We start from the raw sequence: 21919 nt of genomic DNA, 5'->3' as shown, positions 1-21919 counted from the left end.
GGAAGGGGAAGGGGAAGGGGAAGGGGAAGGGGAAGGGGTTTAACCTTTAAAGTGTCAGCATAAACTGGCCCACCAGAAAAATAAATAGAGCAGCCTCACTAGGACAGAGAAAACACAAAGCCTCCAAGTTACACAGTCACAGCGATACTAACTTTCTGAGAAACTGCATTTAAATGTTTGTTTTTTGCAAAGTCACTCAAGTATTTCTTCCACATGGAGAGTGGAAGCATGTTTTCCTGCAGGCAGGATGGGTCATTGCAGTTCTCACAAAATAGAGTCTTTAGTTGCTTTATTCAGTGGGACCACTGAAAAGCTGTATTCTTTAAGTAGAGCCAGTCATCTATTTAATATATAATTTTAATGATAATAATTGGATGTAATTTATTACAGCACATAATATTGATAGTAGGTAACCTGATAGAAATAAGTTACCTGATAGAAATATTTAGGCATATATTTTCAGGTTTGTGACTATCCTCTTGGACGTCCATCAATTGCATAGTTTTCTAACAATACCAAAAAATCCCGAAGACTAGATATGAAGGCTGTTTTTTCTATAATGCAGAATTTAACTGCAGCCTTTAGAAGTTACTGAGTTACCACACATGTATCTGAATATATTCAAAAAGTGGATATCTAGGTTCAATATTTGTCAACAACAATAAGAGTCAATCTGTGTTTGTTGTATTATATCATCCAGGTTTTCTTACCTCTAATTTCATTCTCTCTCCCAAAAGCTAAGAAACATTCATATTTTTCCAACAATGTCTGGATACTGGAGTTTCTGGATGTCGGACAGCTAGAACAGAAGTGCAGAGGCACACAACGATAAGGGGGGAATGCAGTCCTCTAGGAGTGGGTTTACTACACCTGCACAGAGACATGATAGAATTAAATCGGTGCTACATGCTCGTAGGATGACACGGACTATGTTATCCCCCTGGGTATGTTTGAGTACCTTGTTTTAGGAGTGACCTTTAAGAGTTTAATAGGAAAGTTTCCAAAATATTCTTCCAAAATAAGTGTAATGATGTACAAAACTTCAAACAGGAATAAGTTTTGTTTTTTTACTTTGTGCACATTTGAAAGTAGTGGAAAACAAAACATTTGTTTTGTTTTATTATATATATTATTAGATATGACTTTGCTTAAAGGAAATCATTAACCTAGAACTTGCTGACACGATCTTGTGATTTATACAGCATCCCCAGCCTTTAGCTGGTTCAAAAAGTTCAGGCAAGAGCAACAAAAGCAAGAGCCCTTGCTTGGACAATCACTGTACTACACAAACTGTGTACTACACCAACATGTGGCTATGTAAGCAGCTTGGTATAGTGAGGTGGTGGGGAGGTTGAGTTTAGCACAGCAAAACAAGAGAAAGCACAGTCAGTGCTGAGCTAAGTACACTTCCTTGTGTCTTGCCCTGAAAGCCTTCAAACACTAGCATCCATGAGCTCCAGTGCAGGAACTTGGTACTGTTTGTGGTTGACAGTGTTTCTGGAGAAGCCTGTCTCACAGAGCACTATGCTGACATTGTCCTTAAGATGTCAATAACATTATCAAAGTAGGATTTAGCAGAATTTTGATGATTAGCTTCTAACAACCCTAATTTCTCTATTCATCGATTTGCTAAAGGAATTTGGAGGACTCCAAGTGTATGATGTCCCTTAAGCTTTTAGTTGTTTTTAGTCAGATATACTAGTGATCAATGCCTGGCTGAAACAATAAATTTCAGGAGCTGTAAATGTTAAAGATTCATTAAGTTTGCATAATGAATCTTAGCGAATTGACTGTTTCCTGAGGAGAATCACTTCACATCTTATCAACATTGCTGTTATTTTCTCTGTGAGATTTCTTGTCTTCCAGTTTATCCAAGGTCTTAGAGTTTGTTTCTGCTCTTTAAAGCAAGTAACATGATGTTTTAATATCACAGGCAGTATCAATGGTGACTGCTAGTCCAAATATATGGGACCTGTCCTGTTTACCAACCATGTGTCCATCAGTGTCCTGGAAAAGACACTGGAGCACTCTTCCATGAAATTTTCAGATGTCACCAAATGAGGGTGACACTGCACCAGGGGCTCATCTAGGAGATGGAGAAAAGTCTTTCAAAATAGTGCATAGTCTATAGTACCATACAGTAAAGGACAAGAGATGGTTAGAAAGGTTTGGGCTAGATATAGTTTGAAACTTGTTCCCCATGAGGATATTGTGAAGTGGGGTAGATAACCAAGGGAGGCTGGCTGGTATCCAGCCCCAGAAGTTTTAGAATGGGCTTAAAAAAATCCTGGAACATTCCCTTCTAATATTCAAGCTGGGACTACTTTGAGGAAATGGGTCTCCTGTCTCACTTCCTTTTCAATTCACTTCGATTTTGTATCTTCTAGTCAGACACAATTTGGTTTTATTTCACTACCAAGTATGTTAAGAGCTTTGAGATGTGGAGAATAAAAGGGCTGACTGATTTTGACACATTGAGTCTGTTTTTACCCTCAGTCTTGTATATGTACTTGGTACCTCTAATGTACATGCAACCCATTGCTGGAACCTGAGAGAGTCCTATTCTTCATTGACAAAACCCATTTGCAGCAGTTTTCCAATTTTTTTAAGACTGAGCATAGAAATATTGTCATTCCCAATAGCACAGACTGATATGAAAATAGCACAGAAACAGAATTCATGTTACACAGAGATAGCACCATTAAAGAGAGTGTCTTATTGCTATTCAAAATAGCCTGTAATATTTACCCTTGAGAAAATAAGACTCTTTAGAGCACCTTGTGGAAATTCTAATGCATAGCTTTTGAAAAATCCTTGCTCTTCACACAGTTATTTCTCACTGCCTACTTCCAGGCCCCAGCTGCTGCTCTGGGGAGTCAGTGGTTTCTGTGTAGTCCTCTTCCACCTCTCCTGCAGTATCTGGACATTCCTCAAAAAGGCATCTGTCCACAATTACAGATCTTCCTCATAGCATGGGTCACATCACCAGGAAAGTGGGAAGGCTCAGGATGACAAACTGAGAATAGTCTTTCACTGTTGAATCCATGGGATCAAAGGAAAAACAAACCCTATCTGTTTTGGCTAATGGTGCAGAAAAGAGGAAAAGCACAGGCTTTAGGTTAATGTAGGCAGACAGGTCTGACCTCTGCTATCTAGATTAGTTTATTTTGCTGCAGAAATTTGCATAATGAAATCACTTTTGTCAGATAACTTCGGAGCACTCTGGAGATGGTGTAATTAAGAGCTGTGACATCTCTGTGAGATACAATTGCAGTTGTCCCACAGTTGAGTGACCCTCACAGAGATACTAAGGTGCTCAGGTAAGTACCTAAAAAGTTCCTGAGGTATATTGGCTTCAGTAACCACCAGATATAAGGGTAACAGTAGCAGGGACAGCATGGGGACATGGTGACGGCACTGCTGATACTCCAACTAAGTGCCACGAGCGCACAGGTCAGAACTGAGAAGGAAGTTCACTGTTGGTAAAGCAGTCTGGGGGATCTCTATTCTAGAGTGGAAAGTGAGGAACTTCTGACACTAGTTTTCAAACTGATAGATTTTTACAGTGCTGTCTGTGTTACTCTTAAAATATTGCACTGGAAAAGTGGAACAATTAATACATGAGCTACAACTGTTCCAGCAAACCCATGCGTGTGATCACTGTTGCCCAGCATTAATCAAGAGAAGTGAATTCAGCTTTCACAATACAAGCAGTTTCTGTCCTCAGCTTTTGGGAGTTCATAATTCAGCCTTACTGTCATTTCTTTCCTCTTCCATGCTCTTTCACACAAGGTGAACCTGCAAAGAAAGAAACCATAGTCATTAAGTGTTGGAAACTTTAATGTGCTACAAAACCTGAGCTAGAAGTGATAATGAAATTTCCAGTGCTGAAAGGAGACTTTGCTAACTAATGTATGTAGTGAGAAAGAGGCCTATATAACCCACAAAAATAAGAACTGTGTTCATTTTTAATATGCCTCATTCATCTTTGCTTAAATTGGCAGAACACCAAATTAGAGTTTAAGATGTTCCTTTTAATTTTCATTAATTAAAGTAAATATGTTTAACCAGAGTCTAGTAGACTAGACTCTATTTAATCCAGTATATTTGAAAAAATTTCTTTTAGAACCAGACTAAGTAACATTTCTAATGCTCTTTGGAGAGCATGAAATTAATTAGTCCTAAAAATCCAGGTTCTGATCTGCAAAAGCAGCTCACCACTAAATTACTTGCACTTCCATGATAGACACTGTTGTTACTAGCTGAGATTTTTTTTTTTACTGTCCCCTAGGAGATAAGTAACAATGAGTAGGAACAGCTTAAATGAGGAAGGCTGTTAAGATTGGTGTCCTTGGCTCTCTGTTCCATGCCCACTTTACAACTGGTTGGGCTGGGAATCAAGAAGTTCCAATATTCACAAAGCAGCTCCAGTTCACAAGCCAGCAGCACAAGTTCTTGTAGGTATGAACTCTTACAGGTTTCTTTAAATCTTACAGGTCCTTTAATTGAAAACTATTTTCAGGTCCTATGCTGAGCACTCAGAACTTCTCCCATTCAATCAATGAGAAATTAATAGATTCAGAGGAAACCATAGTGATAGGTTCTCTCAAGAAGTCACAAGGACTCTCTATACAAATATATAACTATTTCCACAGAGGTCTTCAATATAACTCTGGGAAGTTGTGTCATAACTTACCTACTGTCAAAACAGCAAATTCTCTCTTTTGGTCCAAAATGTCTTCTTCTATGACAAAAACCTTTAACTGAAAATATTTGCTTCATTTCACTGAAGAAAGTACCCTGAGAGGTATTGTTGCTGCTTCCATTCTCATTTAAAAAATTAGGAAGTGTCTTCTAAACCAGTAGCTATTTGAGAATGCCATTCTTGTTTTGACATGGATTCCAAAATGTCTAATGAAATCAATTGTTGCTATTTGTTATGGGAACACAGACGTAAATCACAATAATTATAATAAGAGTGAAAGATGAAAAAAAAGGTAAGGGTGGGGGAAATTAAAGAAAAGACAGTTTCACTTAGAGGAGTACAACTTTCCAAAAAGCAACATTAACAACAAGGAATGATAGTTACAGGGTTAAAAAATGGAAGTTAGGAGAGAGACAGAAAACATGGGTAAAATGGCAGAGGTACATCGCACAGAGTCTGGTGCTGAGGAAATGAGGTAGCCAATACATGCAGAAAAGAGGGCACTTAATAATCAAAATGATAAAGTAACTTGTAAAGGAACAGAAACTTACAACTGAAAAAAAAGCTAATGGATAAACTTCAATAGTTCTGTGAAATCAAAGAAAACAAGGCGCACTCACACAACAGTAAGAGAGAAAGCCAAACCACAGACCTTTGCCAAGGGATCAAACCCTGGAAGATTTATCTCATCAAGAATTGTGAGGAGCCTTTTTATTTTTGTTTTGTTATTCCTGAGAGAAGATATAAACCCTGTTTTATATAAAGAACAGAGAGGGAAATATATTCAGCATCCAATTTCTCTTGGGGAAGAAAGGATGCTATAACAAAAAATGCCCAAACATTTTTTTCCCAGTATATCCAGGGATGCTAGAAGTGTTCGGTAAAACTAAAAGTACAAAGCTTCTCTATCAGGCTGATCTACTGAAAAGGTGGGGTCATAATGGGTCAGATTCAAATATGCTTGTGAAGCTTGAACAGTTGTGACAAATTCAGAACCTCTGAAATCAGTAAAGCTATTAGCAATAAAGGATTTGAATCAGGAAATTGTAATCTGATTACAAAAAGAGCTGTGAGATTGATAATATACCTCTTGCTTTTTAACAGTGTTAACTTTGCAAATGTCAACATTTTAAAGACCCTCACAAAAAAGGTAAAGCAAGAAGAATGGGTATATCCTTTTGGGGATACATATGGTTGCTAGCTGCTCATCAGGATCTAAGTGGGCACTGTTTCCTGATATTCTAGGTCTAACAAAATACAGGAGAAATTAATTTACTTCTATGATTAAAATTAAAGAAAAAAATTAACAGAGTCAAAACAAAACCGGAAAAATTAAAACAAAACAAAAGCTGTCCACAATGGTCTGTACAGTGCTCAAGTGCAAACATTGTACTCAGTCTGAGCTCTGAGTGCACACATGGGATGACAAGTTCATCTGATGGCTGTGTAGAATTGAGGCCAAGTGGCATATAGAGTCAAGATCCTCTCCCACATCCAATCCTGCAAGATTATATCTGACAGTGCTTTCCCTTTCCTGCACCTTCCTTCATGTCCTCAAAGTACAACAGGAAATAGCAGGGATTGCACAAATAAATCTCGCACAGTCTACACAAAATGTCAGTAAGGCATGGGAGCTACTTGTCACAGCTTGGAGTTCTGCTCAAGTGTTCAAAGCACTCTTCCATTTCTGCTCTCATCAGAATCTGCTATTTAAACACTGACTCATCTGTGACTGGACACACAACCTTTGAAACCAGCAGGAAGCTTCTGCTCATGCCTTATTTTAAGTACCCAGAGTTGTGAAGCCACTTAATCTACATTTTTCAGAAACTTACTCCATTACCATAATGGAACCCTTAATTTGAGGCACCTGTAAATTTTCCAGAAGCAAGAGACACTGTACTTTTTCCTCATTGTAGCCTTCTTTTTTGTGTCCTACTCTCTTCCATAACTGTATGGCATGAATGAACTTTGCATCACAGTATGCAACACTGCCACAGTGCGCAGAGGTATTTTCTACACAGTGTTGTGCTCTAATCCAGCTCCCCTTTTCCAGTTACCTATCAAACTATATCATTATTGTGTTACCAACTTGACCTTAAAGTGACGCCTAAGTATGTGGAAACACTTATTAGGGATGCATTGCCTTTAGGCAGAGTCTCCAAAACCAGTAAAATCCAATCCTACTGTTCTCAAATTCATTTTGAAAGGAAATTGCCACAAAGAAATAGCAGCGTTTTAATGAAATACTTCCTTAATACTCTTTAAAGAGATGGAAGGCCTAAGGAGATTGACCATGACAGAACCCCAACAGCTGAGAGGAGGGCATTCCTGTAAATGTGTAAGATTCATGTACTCTTCCTTGTATAGTGTTTTGGGATAAGGACAGGATCAACTGGAAGTGAGTCCTGACCAGGAACAATGTCACATCTTACAGCGTTCTTGTAGCTATTGTGCCCATGTTACTTCCTATTCATGCAAATAAGGAAGCAGATTTTTGCAAACCTAGAAAAAGTAAAACCCTAACACACTGCTGGATTTCCCAAAGATTTGAAAACAAATGTCCACATTATTGAAATTTTTTGCTACTTTTAATTTTTTTTTTATCATTCCTGTTCCAAAGATTGAAATTAGATATGACACTATAATTGTATAGGCATTTGAACAATGAGTGGCTCTGAAATTTGGCTTCACCTCATATAAATACACATATATATATATATGTGTGTGTCAGAGCCAACGTACAGGATACAGGATGGATATATACTCACATGTAGAAGAGGGAAGCAGAGAACAGTCTGTTACTTTCCCAGACCAGTGAAACCTGCTCCCAAGAGAAATTTAAATTTGTTCAAAGTGAAGCTCTGCCAACATATGTTGGCATATCAGGAATCAAGGGCTGGGAACTGCCTGCACTGCTGTAGCTTGGGGCAGGGGGAGGGAACATAGGCTTAGGAGGTATGCAGTTGTTGTGCACACAGGCACAGATATCCGAGAGCTGAAAGCTTGATCTTTTTCCATGACCTAAGCAATGGTTAAAGATTTCCATTTCTCCTAGGTTCAAGTCTCACCCTAAGGCTAACCTTCGCTGTGTCAATGCCTTTGTATACATGCCAGAACTCCTGAAATCTCTGTCATTTTAAGAGAGATGTTTATGAGCTTATTCCTGCAAGTTGGGAATGGGCGACTACCTCCATTTATCAGACCAGAACTTACTTCCATTGAAATAGTATTTCTCCGTTTTAACCTGGATAGTAAATAAATTAACCACTAACTAGTAAACTAAGCAGCCTTAGACTATATTAATATCAACTTTTTTTCTCTTCACAATGGTAATTTGTAGGCTTAGAAAGGAAACAGTGAAGGATTACATTACACAGCACATGTTTCTGTGGAATTCTTAAGGGAAAACAGAGCCACATCACCTGCCAGGAGGTCTGCCGGGGGCCAGCAGATACGTGCAATACCCAAGTCACTCTAACTGGATTAACTGAGGACTGCAAGGAGTTTGAATAATGTATACTAGCAGCCCATATTTTTTAATGTACAAAACAATGGTGATCAGTGAAAAAGTTCATAGTAATACTTACAGTTCTGTTGCAGTAGATTTGTTATGGGAACAAATGCAATGTACTCAGGGCTTAAAATAGTCTAGTTATGCAGTAGCCAGGTATCCAGGAACAGCAATATTTTAACCACAGGAAGGTCTATAGGTTGTGTTTGTCCTCTCAAGTTCATGATACGTGCTATTGAAGGTCACCTCTAAAATTCCTCCCTGGGGGTCCCCTGTATTGATACCAGAAAAATATAAGTGTAGAGTGAGAGGTAAATCTTTCTCCTTTCAGCATGTGTGAAAAGGAAAATTGTGGAAGGGTTTTCCTTGCCTAAGTTACTTGACTGTGTCTATGCATAGAAACATTAGTCACCATTCAGGTTCATACATCCCTGGCAGTCCAGAGTCAGGAAGTAACCTTTGAACAAGAACATAGCAAACCTCTTAAATACTTACTCCAAGTCTTCTACAAATTGGGTTGACAGTGCTTGAAAGAGGAACACCATCACACATGTTGACAAAACAATGAGGAAACATGCCTATCCTCTTTACAGCTGTCCTCAGAACTATTCAAAGACTCATTTCTCCCAGCATGATGAAATGTAGTTGAAACACCAGTGAAAATGGACTGTGCATCAGAGTTAAACTATTCACACCACATTGGAGGGCTAAATGGAGACATTAAGCTAATCATTGTGATGCAGCATAACCCAGATCATGGAGGAATGCAACAAAAATATAGAAATGCAGCATCTGAAGCTTCATCTGTAATCCATGACAGGCATGATTTTTTTCTTTGTTTATGGAGGTTTACTTTCTATGTTTAGTATGTTTAGTATTGTCACAGCTCAACACCTTTATTTAGAAGCCATTTTGGACAGCCTTGTTCTTTGGAGAGACACATACTCTTCAGCCATTCTGCCTCACCCCATAACACTGCAGTCTTCTGCCTCTTCCAAAAGGGCATGGTCATCCTACACAACCATGCGTCAGTGTGTTCTTCTGTGTGCCAAGCCCACAAAGACAAGCAGTAAATGACACGCTTTTCACTGTTCTTGGAGGTAAGATCTGGCTCACAACTGACTTCATAACCCACCGAAAATCCCGCCTGAATACGAGAATATAACCTGTCCACAGTGGTATGAAGAGTCTAAAACAATGTCATGGCTTTGGGCCACACTACTCTACAGTGTTCAGCCTCAGAAGAACTCCCCTAAATATAAAGAGCAAGTGTTTCATTAGAGATGCTTCAGCCTCAGGTGAAACATGCTGTCCTCACTCAATCCTTTCCTGCTTCTACTTCTGCATGGCATCACCAAAAGTTGTTTGTGATGGGTCATAACCCACTGTTGACTCATTTTTACATCATGATGGAGTAGCACTCAGCTTTCTACTCTAGTCTGGGAGTATCAACATTACCAAGGCTGTGCACTCTTTTAAAGTCTTTTAAAATTGTGGGATGGGTTGTTAAAGTGGCAAATTTCCTTTTTCTTTGCTACTAATACTTAAAACCAAGAAAATGGCTGGACATTTTTTCATTTTTTCCTTCTCATATAGAAGACTTAAATGACTCATATTCTGTCTGCTGGACTGGTGATTTTTCAGGTGAAAGTGCTAAAATTTTCCCACCCCTGGCAGGAATTTACTGCCCAGAAAATACTAGTTCCTTGTGTACAGTTTGGGAAAATTGCACAGGGTACTTATTTGTATGTGCTGAAGATGTGAAAAAATATTGTTTAACTGTCACTCTGAGCTCACATGAGAGCCTCACTTGTGTCAAGGTCTAAAAATGGAATTAAACAAGAAGAATTGTGATTTTGGATGGTTCCAAATCTTGCTATTATTTCTTTTTTGTCATTTTCATAAATTTTCTTGACAATATTTATTGCAGTGTATTCACAGTTGTAAATGTTCATTCATTCCTTATTAATACAACTTGAATGTTTTGAGATGTTCAGGTGAGAAGGACAGCAAAAGGATGTCCTGAAATGTCATACTTAATGGAATGGATTGGAAAGTATTATTATTGTATATTTAGAGGCCATTCTGATCTTGGATTGCTGGTTTGGCACTGTGAATTTTGCTTAATTATGGCGTTATCTCACCACATGCACCTTATATCTTCAAGAACAGTAGAAAAATATTAGAGACTAACAGCCACTTTCCATTTAAGAGATTATAAGGCACATAACATATAAGCTACAACAAGGTTTAAAATTCAGGTCATCTCTAAACCAAGACAAAATAACATTAAAATGAGACTTTCTATGACATCTATAATTCCCCTTTAAGGTCTTTTGGTAGGTTCTATCTTTTACAAAAGGCCATTCTGAAATCTCATTAATAATTTTAAAGATTTTGTCATCTCTCGGATTAACTACACCCCTTGGAGGGGTCAGAGCAACTTGCCTTTTCTAAATATTTTCTTTTTCACTTCCTTTCTGCTGCCCAAAAGCACCTTTCTGCTGCTCCTTCCTACCTTTCTTGTACTCCATGTGCATTCACCCCACATACATTCTCATTGCTTTATGCCAGAACTAGGTAAGTTTCAAAAAAGATACTATCTGCTTTGTCAAAGAGTAGAGTGTTTTGACAGGCTGAGACATATTACTGAGCATTCTCCAGACAACTTTGAAGTTGACTGGCCCTTTCTAGCCATCCTTCTGGACTAAGTGTACATGGCAGGGTGGAAGGATGCATCCTAATGATACAAAAGATGGTGAATCCATGTTTTAATTTTACAGAGCACTGATTTTACGTCTTTCATTTTTATAAAATATTTGATTATGTTTTTTCTTCTAGCATGACTGCACTCAGATGCAGCAGTGTTTGCAGAAATGTGAGCTGTTTTCTGAAAGAAAAGGCCACGTGAGAATTCAGGCTATTTCATCTACCACCAGTGCTGCTTGTACTCTTAAAGGACAGCTTCAGCTGACGACAAAGTGTAACATTTCTGTTGGCCCCCCTTCAGGAATGCCAAGGTGGTCTGTGACATATGATATGTTTCTTAACCATATAATTAGGGCAACCTAACCCTTGTTTAAAGACTGCAATATATTAGAAAAAAAAGCTTGGGTGGACTTTGCTGGTGCTGGAGCAGGCAGTTGCAGGGTCAGGTGACATCAACCATGTAAAAAGAATTCTTCCTCAGTAAACCACAGGACAGGGACTATAGCTGGACTTGTGCTTTGAGTGCTTCTCTCATCATCATAAACATTGGGCTTATTTGGGGGGGGGAATAAATAATATTCAGATTCAGCCCTCAATAGAGACTTGATGTACCCTGGACACGTATGCCCAAACCACAAGTGATTGGCAAAGATGCCTTCAATATCTCAATATCATCAGTTACTTTGACCTTCTCACAGTCTACTTTGCAAATAGTAGTAGCTTAAATACATAATTCAGAGTGAATGATTTCAGCCACATATTTATAAAATCTTTCAAGATATTAACATTTGCAAGACAAAAATATTTGTTTAGAGCACAACGAAGTAGAAAAGAGGTGAAAAAGACTAGACAAGGAATAAAGATTTCTTTGTTTTTTCATTACATACTTTCTAGGGAGTTTTGATCTTTAAATTTGTTCTAATATTATCAGAATTGATTTCTAGTCTCTCTGATCCCAGAGGAAATGTTTTCAGTGAAGCTCTCAGAGGATTAAGTGTAATGAAATATCAGATTGCAGAGCTGTTACTATGGTGCTCTTAAGTGTAGAGCTTCTAAAAAATTAACTGATAAGAAAATTCCAATGCACTATATTTAGAAGCATTCATTCTCTAGCTTTTGACATAAAATAATTTAGTCTAGTCTACATAGAAATTGATTATTTTTTATTATATTATGGTATATTCTAATTCTCTTATCTGACTTTATTAGCTTTTAAATAAACATCAAATTTAGGAAAAAATCTTACAATATTCTCAAAAATTCAAATTCAAATTAAGATTTTGGGTTTTGTTTCAGCTTGACTTTGGTGGTTTTCTCTGGGGATTTTTTTTGTCATTCTGAGAACCAAATCATTTAGACTCTACTAGAAAATATTTCTTTGTAAACAGCTCTACTTGAATGTTTAACTTTACTCTCTAGAAAGAACTTTTAACTGTATTACTTTTCTCTTGAAAAAAGTCCAGGTCTCTTTAGATGCCAGTATCCTAAATTGTGTACTGTGTCAGACAGTACAGTCCAAGCAAACATGAAAAAATCTTCTTATCATTTTTGAGCACGAGCCATCTCTAGCCCATTTCTACAGGACAGCCCAACTAAAATTCCTCTACAGTCACCACTGAAACCATCATGAGGAATATGGGTTTGTCACAAGCACAGCTGTTATTTCACATATGCAGTTTACCGTCTGAAGAAGACTGAATGGAAAATAACTGAAAACAACACCAATAAGCACATACACCTTCACAGAAATCCCTGAACTGTTGTTATGAATCAGTTTATAGTAACACTGTTGTTCAAATAGTTCCGACTAAACAAACAAGCAAACATAAAAACCAAACTAACAAACAAAAATAAGATTAAAGAAAGGGAAAAATCACCCTTTTTCACACTGTTCAAAACAAATTGCCTGCCAGCTCACAATTAATTTCCTGCTTAGTGGTGCCCTTCCCACTTCGTGGCCACAAGGGCTGAGTGATTTGTTGCTGTAATGGCTTTATTGTACCACTTATAAATGAGGTAAAATGTTTGACAGTGACACTTTTTTAGCTCTGACCACCTGCACTTGTCTGCAGCTACTTGAAACTCTACTCACAGCTCTGGCAGTAAGATTTCACTCTAGTGATGTTTCATAAATCCACAGCTTCACAGGCAGCACAAGGAAATTGATACTAATGTAACTACTCTTAATAATTAAACGGAAAAGATAATTTGAAGGAAAAAAAGCTACCATTCAAATGACACTCTGTTTCTTTCCATCTTTGCAATATATCCAACAGTAATTTTACATTCAAAAGAAAGAGATCTCTTTATAAATAAAGGTTTTTCTTCTGCAGAGGCATATGTATTTCTAAAGTTACTTGAAAACAAAAATCAGCGGCATAGCTTTGTAGTATCCAAGTGGGGCAAGCACTAGCAAGACAGGAATGTCCTGTAAAAAACTCCTAAAAGGTATCTAATTGTTGTTTTGGATAATAGTATGTTCCTCCTCTGCAGAGACCTAAAAAAGAAGTAATGAAAAGGTCCTATATGGAAGATTATCAATTGAGTATATTACCACCATGACTATTTTAACCCTGTTATGAGTAATGAATTATTTCATGCTGTTTTGCCTTCACTAACTTTTCAGTAAGAAATTGCCATTTGTAATTATGTAATTATACTCTTCATGAAAAAAATTCACCTGTTCTTCCCTCCACCTACCCTGATGCAGAGATGCAGTTTTTCAGGTGCACATAGAACAGATCACAGAGGCCCTACTTCAGTCCTCTGCATGCTTCCAGCCTGGGTAAAACTGTATCATGTTACAGCATGTTTTGTAAGATGCAGAAACACTGACACTGTCTGTGTGATGAACCTGCCCTAGAGCCCGTGCTATAAAGATTATACTGCATTTTCCAAGCTCATTTTCTCTTCCTACTCATTAGCCTCAAATACTGAACCTTTTGAAAAGACAGCTTTAACAAGCTGTAAAGTTTTGTGTCCAGTTTCTACCGCTTTGAATAAAGAAAAGATATCAAGGACAGTTATTTGAATGGGGAGACCACAGAGGGGTGAACCATGAGGTTTTAAGGTTAGCACTTATTTATATGTATGTAAATATATATGTGTGTGTGTGTGTGTGTGTGTTTGTGTGTGTGTGTGTGTATGTGTGTGTGCATGTGTGTTGGGATGTATTGTACCTGCTATAACTTTTTATTATCTTAATTAAATATTATTATATTTATTTTTTTTTCTTTCTTTAAATACCTTTTCTTTGGCATCAGAAAAGAGAGAAAATATGTTGGCTTTCTCCTTCCAGCTTTTTGTCAAGGTTTAAACTGGTCTTGCATTAAAACCAACCCAATTTATGCAGAATTGATTCTAGTAAATATCATTAAGAATATAAGCTTTTAAAAGGTTAGAACCCTAGAAGCCACAGTGCAGGATAGAGAATCAAGAGAGCTAGACCAATCTGCTGCTGATTAACTGAAAGTCTAAATGTGGTTATGTCGTTTCACCCATTTCTCTGTTATTTCACAAGTCTGTTGTAAGAAATCGAGTTTTGTGGTCTCAAGAGAAAGAGAGGGTTATGAGTTTGCCAAGCAATTTTATGGTTTTTGTAACTTTCAAAAAGAATGAAAAAAACAAAACCTTAACAAATACTTTTCCTTCATTATTTTTCCACATTGTTTAAGTATTTCTGAGATATATATACCAGTGGCTTTCTAAATCATAATTCTGAAATACTGCTTTTGAAAGGGTAAAAAGATAACAAAAAATACATAGGTTTATGCAAAAACACAGACCAAAATTTTTAGGCCAAGTTTTGCCTTCATAAAATATAGCTTTTTTCCTGTAAACAAAAAAGAAATCTGTGCACTTCATACGTGTCGCTGTTCATTCTGCTAGCCATAGAAAATGGGCACCGAGAACATAATATCTATCTAATATGAAGATTGTTTACTTATTGACAAAATAATGTGTCCTCCTGCCCTACAGCAAGCCTGAAAGCTTTTACTAGAAGGTGGAAGACTTTTTTCTTCTGCTAGTTTTTTGAAAGCCACTTTTGGATCATATAATTTCAGTGGCTGAGCAAGAGTCCTCTTTTATTTTGTGCATCTCATTTTGTTGTTTTTATTTTCCTCATAGTTCAGCACAAGATCTGAGCTTACCCATGGACCACAGAGTATCCCATCAGATGTGCCTCTGCCACAGGAGTACAGTGATCCAAGATTCCAAGCCTGCCTTCCCTGATCAGCCCCCTGGATTTTTGCAGAAAGACTGCAGATGATGATGGGTTTTGATCAAGCATAATCGCATAAAAACAGACTTATACATTCTTCCTCACAGGCCAGGCTCCTTCTTCAGCAGTGTACAGAGGTTCTCATCATATCCAGGGGGAGAATGGACTCACAAGACTACAAGTTCATTGTCTGCTTCCTTCTCCTTGAAATATTACTTTTTTAGAACCTTGGTTTTAAATAAGCACTATAAATCTTACAAGTATTACTGAGGTCTCAACTCTAAATAAATAATTTAAAACAAAAGTAGTATAAATACCCATGTGTGCCAGCAGTACAGTTTGAAAGGGAGCATGGTAAACACAAAGTAAATTAAATGGGATTCACTTTCGTGAGGTGGATGGGTACTTAAACCAGTTATTATAGAGAAGATTTTGTTATGGGTGTGACAGCACGTACCCATGTGGCTAAACAAGAGCTGCTTGAAAAATCAAACCCCACCCATACCTAGGAGCGGTGCCACAACCAAACCACAATTCCAGTGAGGCATAAATTTAATTTGCTGAAAATGAAGTGCAGGCACTATTGAGCACATTAGACAGCAACAGACATATTGCAAGAGAAGAAAGTGGAATTTGGTGGAAGGTCCAAGTTCTACACATGCTGTGAATAAACCAGACTATTGTTTTTTGATAAAGGAGTATTGTTTTGAATGTGCTGGGTGACTAAATAAAGCCAGCAGAATTTTTTTGCCAAATATAGTCTCTTGCTCACTGCTAAAAATCCTAGCTTTTAAATTTGGAGCTGAAGTCATTGAAAAAAAGTGTACATTCTTGCAGCTTGCTGCAGCACAGCCAACCAAATGTTTGGCTTAATATTCATCTCTTTCATGAAACTTTCTTAAACATCTAAGACAGAAAATACCATTTCTGTTTTTTAGTAATTTGATGCTTAAAACTTCGGAACTTTGGGTTCCTTCCCTTCTTTTTCCTTTTTTTTTTTTTTTTTAATTTGTTTAGAAAAGACCCAGTAGGGTCAGTGCTGTGGTATTAGGCTATGTGAAGAATCTCATAACTTAAAGAAATCATGCTTTCAGTTCCTGGCACCAGCTCCAATTGTAGGTAACAATTACTAGCAGCATATCTTTTGTTGTTTGGGGCTTTTTTTTTGTCATATCCCAAGCCAAGGTAAAGGAGGAAAAGAAGGTTTTGTTTTTCACAATAGCTTGAAGCAGTGGGCCTAGAAATTCAGCAGATCTTAGGAGACTTGACTGTTAAAAACAGTCCAAAGTGCTACATTTCTTTAGGGCAATGTTGTCCAAATGATACGCTATCAAATTATTAAAAGGGATAGAGCAACAGCTGGAAGTTTGAATTGTCTTCCAGTCCTTGGTTATATTTGGTGCTCATCGCTTTTAGCCATTCCAGCAGGCCAGCATGGGTTTTCCAGATCCTGGGTTGGGGTCTGTATGGGCCAACCCCTTCATGCCCTGGCAGCAGTGCTAGGACCAAGACGGAGGGATTCAGCCCATGCCTTGTGCCTTCAGGAGACATTAGGGAGTGTTTGGCTCCATGAGGTTTGCTCCTCCAAACCTGTAAGAGGTGGAGTACCACACTTCTTCATTCTTCCCAGCCACAGGCTGAGGGAATTGCCCAGGAAATCTGAAGTAAGTTAGCTTTTGGGTACATTTCTATCCAAATAAACAAAAATCAATTTCTCTGTTAATGGTTTCATCTTCTTTCTCTGCTCACTATTTCACATCTGTAATACCTATTTGTTCTGCCAGTGTTTCTCCAGAAACAAGGAGAGGCAGGAAATTCAGAGTCAACCCACCACAAGGATCACCAGTGCAAACATGAAGGCAAAACCAAGACCATGCTGAGGTCCAACTGCTGATTTTACACCCCTACACTGCCAGAAGCTTGACCACCACACCATGGAAGAGATTAGCCAAAAGTAGCTAACTTTTCTCCTTTTGAGACTTTATGGATGCTGTATTAACTCAACACGCAAATAAAGATGTTGGTACTTGTTAATATGATTGGGTACGGAGTGTACCTCAACTGGTGTCTTGCTTTGCTTCTTTCATAACCATACAAGAATTGTTTGATGTTCAGGTGATGGGTATCTCTAACTATTCAGTGGCAGACTAGAAAGGGAATAGAGAAGGTGGGTGTACATGACTAGGCCTGTTGATAGGATCCAGTGTGATAGGGAACATGGGGATTGTCTCAGAGGATTCACATCATAGCAAGCAGACTTGTTGTCTAAAACAGACAGGCACAATCAGAGCAGAATCTTTTTCCATCTTTTTCTGGTGTGTCCATACCTCTAAAGGGTGAACCAAGCCCCTCTGATCCACTGTCACCTTCTCTTGCATACTGCAACAGAGGATAACTCTTCTCATGCCTATCAGCTAATTTCTCTGTGATTGAGATGCCCAAATATGATAAATAATTAGAGTGAACATTATTATATATTAATAACACAAGAAAAATTGCAATTTTTTAACCAACATATTTGGTAGGAGGTGCCTTATCCATATGTGCATTGTAAGGAGAAAAATCTACTTCAGCAGGCAAACCTACTACTGGAAGAGTGTTAATTTACAAAAAAGCATACAATTGACTTACATTTATTTCTTTTCTCACTTACTTCCCTTTTCAAGATTTATGAAGTACAAAAACATGTTTGAAAATATTGTTTAAAAGCCCACATTATAAGCCTATATCTTCTAAAACACCTTTACCTCAGGTTTGGCATGTGTATTGTTAAGAATCTCTTACCTCATGTATTTGATTGCCAGATTTGAAGTCTTGAGCTTCTCAGATTTTGAAGATGTTCCTCAGCATATGACAGTTTAGGTGGTTTTAATAAATTACTTCAAGATATAAAGACAAGTATTAGCATAAAATATTTCAAAAATTAAATATTTAATAGATACCACCAAAGAGTTTCTACGTATGCTGAACAGTTCAATTTTATTCTGCTCTGGTCAATACTTTTTTTGCTGGACTCTTTATTTAATCTGTAAAAGGTAGGATTATTTACAGACTCAATATCCTTCTCTTTTCAATGCTCAAATAATACAAGGGTTGCTAATTATGACTCCGACTGTGAATCACGAGGATAAAAATTTTTCCTTTCAGTTATGTGCAACACTAATCAAAGAACACAAAATATTCAATGTAATGAATTATTTTAACTAAGTTGATATAATAAATTTAATCTAATCAGTATTGACAGCACTTGGAGTTTTATGACCATTCAGTGGATATTATAAGCATTATATAAAAGTGAACCTCAGAGAATTAGATCCAGCATCTTCTAGGCTCAGCTCTTTATAACTAATTGAAAAAATCATGAGTACTAACAGGTGAAAAAAACAGAAGACAAATTACAAAAATAATGAATGCATGGAATGAAACAGACATTTCCAGCTTTAATTAGCATATTATAAGGTTTCTCTTGCTCTCTCTCTTTTAAATTTGGGCAATCCTATATTTTTATTCTGAAGCCAATGTCATGTTTGAGGATCTAGTTTGCTATTTCTGAAAAACTGGGGATTGCAGTGCTGCAAATTTAATAACATTTCACTGGTTTCCAGCTTCCTTTTATTATTTCGTTTTAATTTTCTCCCTTTAATCCTTCTCTCACCCTCTGCCTGCCCCAGAGAAAAGCAGCAATGTCCTAAAAGCTCAAATCTCCTCAAATTACAAATAGCACGAAGGTAAGACCAAATGTTGCCTGTGTCACCCAAAGATAATGCTATTCATGTCAAATTTTCACCAACAGCAGCTGATTTCTGACAGGCAACAGAAAATTCAAACAAATCAGAAAAAAACCCAAATCAACAACAACTTTCCCCTTCTGAAAACCAAAAACCCCAATCCACTGTTATAAAGTTCAGACAAATGGATAGTGACATGGATCACTCCTGTTGATTCAATAAATTGCCCTAGTTTTTCAGCATGGATGACTTTACAGCCACTGCTATCCCATAACAATTACTGATCCTGCTGCTCTGCAGTTTAAAAGATGTAGGACTTCAGAAAGAAACATGGTGGAAATTTCCAGAATACAGATGATCTGTTTGGATAAAGACATCTTTTTATACTTAATTGCTAGGCCTGGGAAGCTTAGTTGCCCTGCCCGCTGTTTCTGCTTGGGTACACTCAAATGGATTCATGCAGGTGGGATTCCCCATGAACAGGAGCACTTCCTTCCCTTACCACCACTTGCTTCTTTCTTCTTGCTGTACAGCTATTGAAAAGTAAAAAAGAAATTTCCGTGAGTTTTGTTGCTAACACTTCTGGTCTTCTTTGTTCTGGGCCCAGAATGGTTTTGTTGTCTTTTGAGGAAGCCAAGACAAAGAGTCAGCAATATCAACACACCTCACATCAGTTCAGAAATTAGCTCTGTTAAATATTATTTAATGTGCTTTTCAAGTCTTGTCTGAAAAAAAAAAAAATATCTGTGGTATAAACAGGGCTTAAAGGTTCTGCAGAGATAAAGAGACTTTCATCCATCAGCAATTAAAGTATGACAAGAAACAGTCTCCTGAAGTCCATGGCACATTTGCATGTAAAGGATTATTCCAAACTGTATTGAAATTAATCATGTATTTTCAACTATGCTTGAGTTTTTTTATGAAGGCAGCAGGTAACACAGTTGCAAGGTTCCAACCTATAATAGCTCTGGATTATCTAAAAATAGACTGCCACTTTCTATTTTTAGCAACAGTGATATAAATCCAAAGACACATCAGTAACTTCAGACTAGCCCTCTTGTATTTTCGTTTGAATTAAAGATGTCAAATCAGTCTCTCTTTTATTGCTGCACACTACTAGATGCCAAACTCTGATCCTGCAAACAAAATCTGTACTAATTCATTAATTCTGTGCATCATCCACCTGAGTGAGAGTTAATATTTTCAGGTAAAAAAAGGCTGTGAGTGTTCTTTACTACTGCTCTGTTCTAATAGGATCTTGTGGATTGAGACAGCTGAAATAACAATTGCTCAGAATGTTCTTTAAGCCACAATGTTTTGGTTACCTCACTTACCTCAGAATATTTTCTTCTGTGAATTAGAAACTGACTTATTCCTTATGTAGTTTTCAACTATTTCAAAGATTTCTTTGCAATGCCAAAGTGCAGTAAAATCCAGTGTAATGTAAATCACACTCTGATACTATTTTCCCTTCTCTTTTTGGATAGATCTGTAAGTGCAATGAAAAAAATATGATTTTGAATGGCACCAGTGGAGAAATTGGTGTCACAGATGGAACTTAAAAGTCATATCATCTTGCTAATAGCTAAATATGATATTTCCTAAGTTGGATTTTGGCTACAGTACTTTGAATGTTTAAACATTTTTTTATTTTAATAAGGATAACATTTTAACTGCTGAAACTAGGGATTATGTAATATTATCCTCTTGGCATGTTTAATAATACGTACTAATGCAGCCTGTATTTCCTATGCAACCCCTCTTCCATGTCTAGCACTATTGCTGAAAATTGATATATTTTTCTGAGCAGCAAACCCAAGGACTAATGTGGTCATGGGAAATTGGAACAAATGACCACTTGCTCTGGAAAGCAGCACACTATGAGTTTGAAGTCCTTCATGTTTACATAGTAGCTTCATTCTCAGGAACAGGTCATAGCCACAGAAACAAGAGCTGCATGTAGGACCTGTAAACACAGGAATGTGCTGTATGCTGCCAGGAGACTCATAGGATCTCAAGCAGCCTGTCCCAACCTGGGAGGACTGCAAGTATTTCTGACCAGACCTGCTGGGTTTGGCAGAAGTCAGCTGATTCAGCTAACAGGGGAGTCGGTTTTTAAGTCTGCTAAATATCATAGTAACTCCAAGACAGGGGTGTTTCTCACAACAATAATTCCACCAATACTGTTTCCCATCTAAGAGTTAATTAAAAATGAATGTATTTTGTTTTGATGTCTTTTTCTGGAAAGCAAATAACTCACCCAAACTTTAAATATGTTGGTGCTTAAATAACACAAGATACCAGTATGTGCTTTCTCTCCAAGTGCAAAGACAAAAAAATCGCCATTGGGTTTTATCCAATGAGACATAGTATGTGTAATAACACAGAAGGATGATATTATATTGAGACTTTCAATCAAAACTCCCCTTTTCTAGACTTCCCATGCAACTTTCTTTCCTGTAGAAAGCAAAAGGATTACAGACAATTCAGTACTCATAAAAAAAGTGATCTCCTTGCAATATGTGGATTCCCAAGACAGCATTCCTGAAGAGGTGATTTACTTGTAGATGTAGCCAACCATCTCAAGCATTCCTGCATCTGTTCCCCACAACCCTGCCAGAAACCTTGTGAATGGCCTCAAAACCAGCATCCTTTCTAGTTCTATGGTCTGTTTAGGCATGTCAGTAGATCCATTTCACTTTACATAGATACTGCTACCTTCTCCACTCACACATAAATCTGACTTGTTATGGTTACCAATCAATTGGCATTTCCAAAGGCACCCGTCTCTACCCACTCACAAAGCAGTCCAGGATAGCAGGGTACCTATTAACACAAGCAAACCAGTTAATCTATTCAAGTACATGAAATTCCAATCTGGCTCGGTCTAATAGCAAGGAATTATTCAGGAGCACCCCAATGTACACATTTTAAATACAGTGAAATTCTCAGTTGTTAGAGTTGCAAAGACTAAACTGGGATGTAATTAAATAAGAATATAGCTGTCCATAATTATAAATTACTCTTTTAAAAGTTTTCTT

At 37.5% G+C, this 21919-nt stretch overlaps 1 long non-coding RNA gene across 2 annotated transcripts in view; it reads right to left on the bottom strand.

Annotated features, from left to right (window-relative positions):
* Nucleotides 1-21031, bottom strand: part of LOC107198440 — a 38960-nt gene extending 17929 nt beyond the window's left edge. The window contains exons 1-3 of one of the 2 annotated variants that reach the window (XR_004495487.1): nucleotides 17935-21031; nucleotides 8296-8491; nucleotides 711-3798 (exon numbers count right to left, since the gene is read on the bottom strand). This is a non-coding gene — a long non-coding RNA (uncharacterized LOC107198440). The remainder of the gene's footprint in view (nucleotides 1-710; nucleotides 3799-8295; nucleotides 8492-17934) is intronic. The other variant, XR_004495488.1, reaches the window with a different exon arrangement.
* Nucleotides 21032-21919: the final 888 nt, after the last annotated feature.

Source organism: Parus major, chromosome Z, assembly GCF_001522545.3.
Source record: "Parus major isolate Abel chromosome Z, Parus_major1.1, whole genome shotgun sequence".
Taxonomy (NCBI): domain Eukaryota; kingdom Metazoa; phylum Chordata; class Aves; order Passeriformes; family Paridae; genus Parus; species Parus major.
The sequence above is the reverse complement of the archived record's forward strand: the minus strand, read 5'-3'. Positions and strand labels throughout refer to the sequence as shown.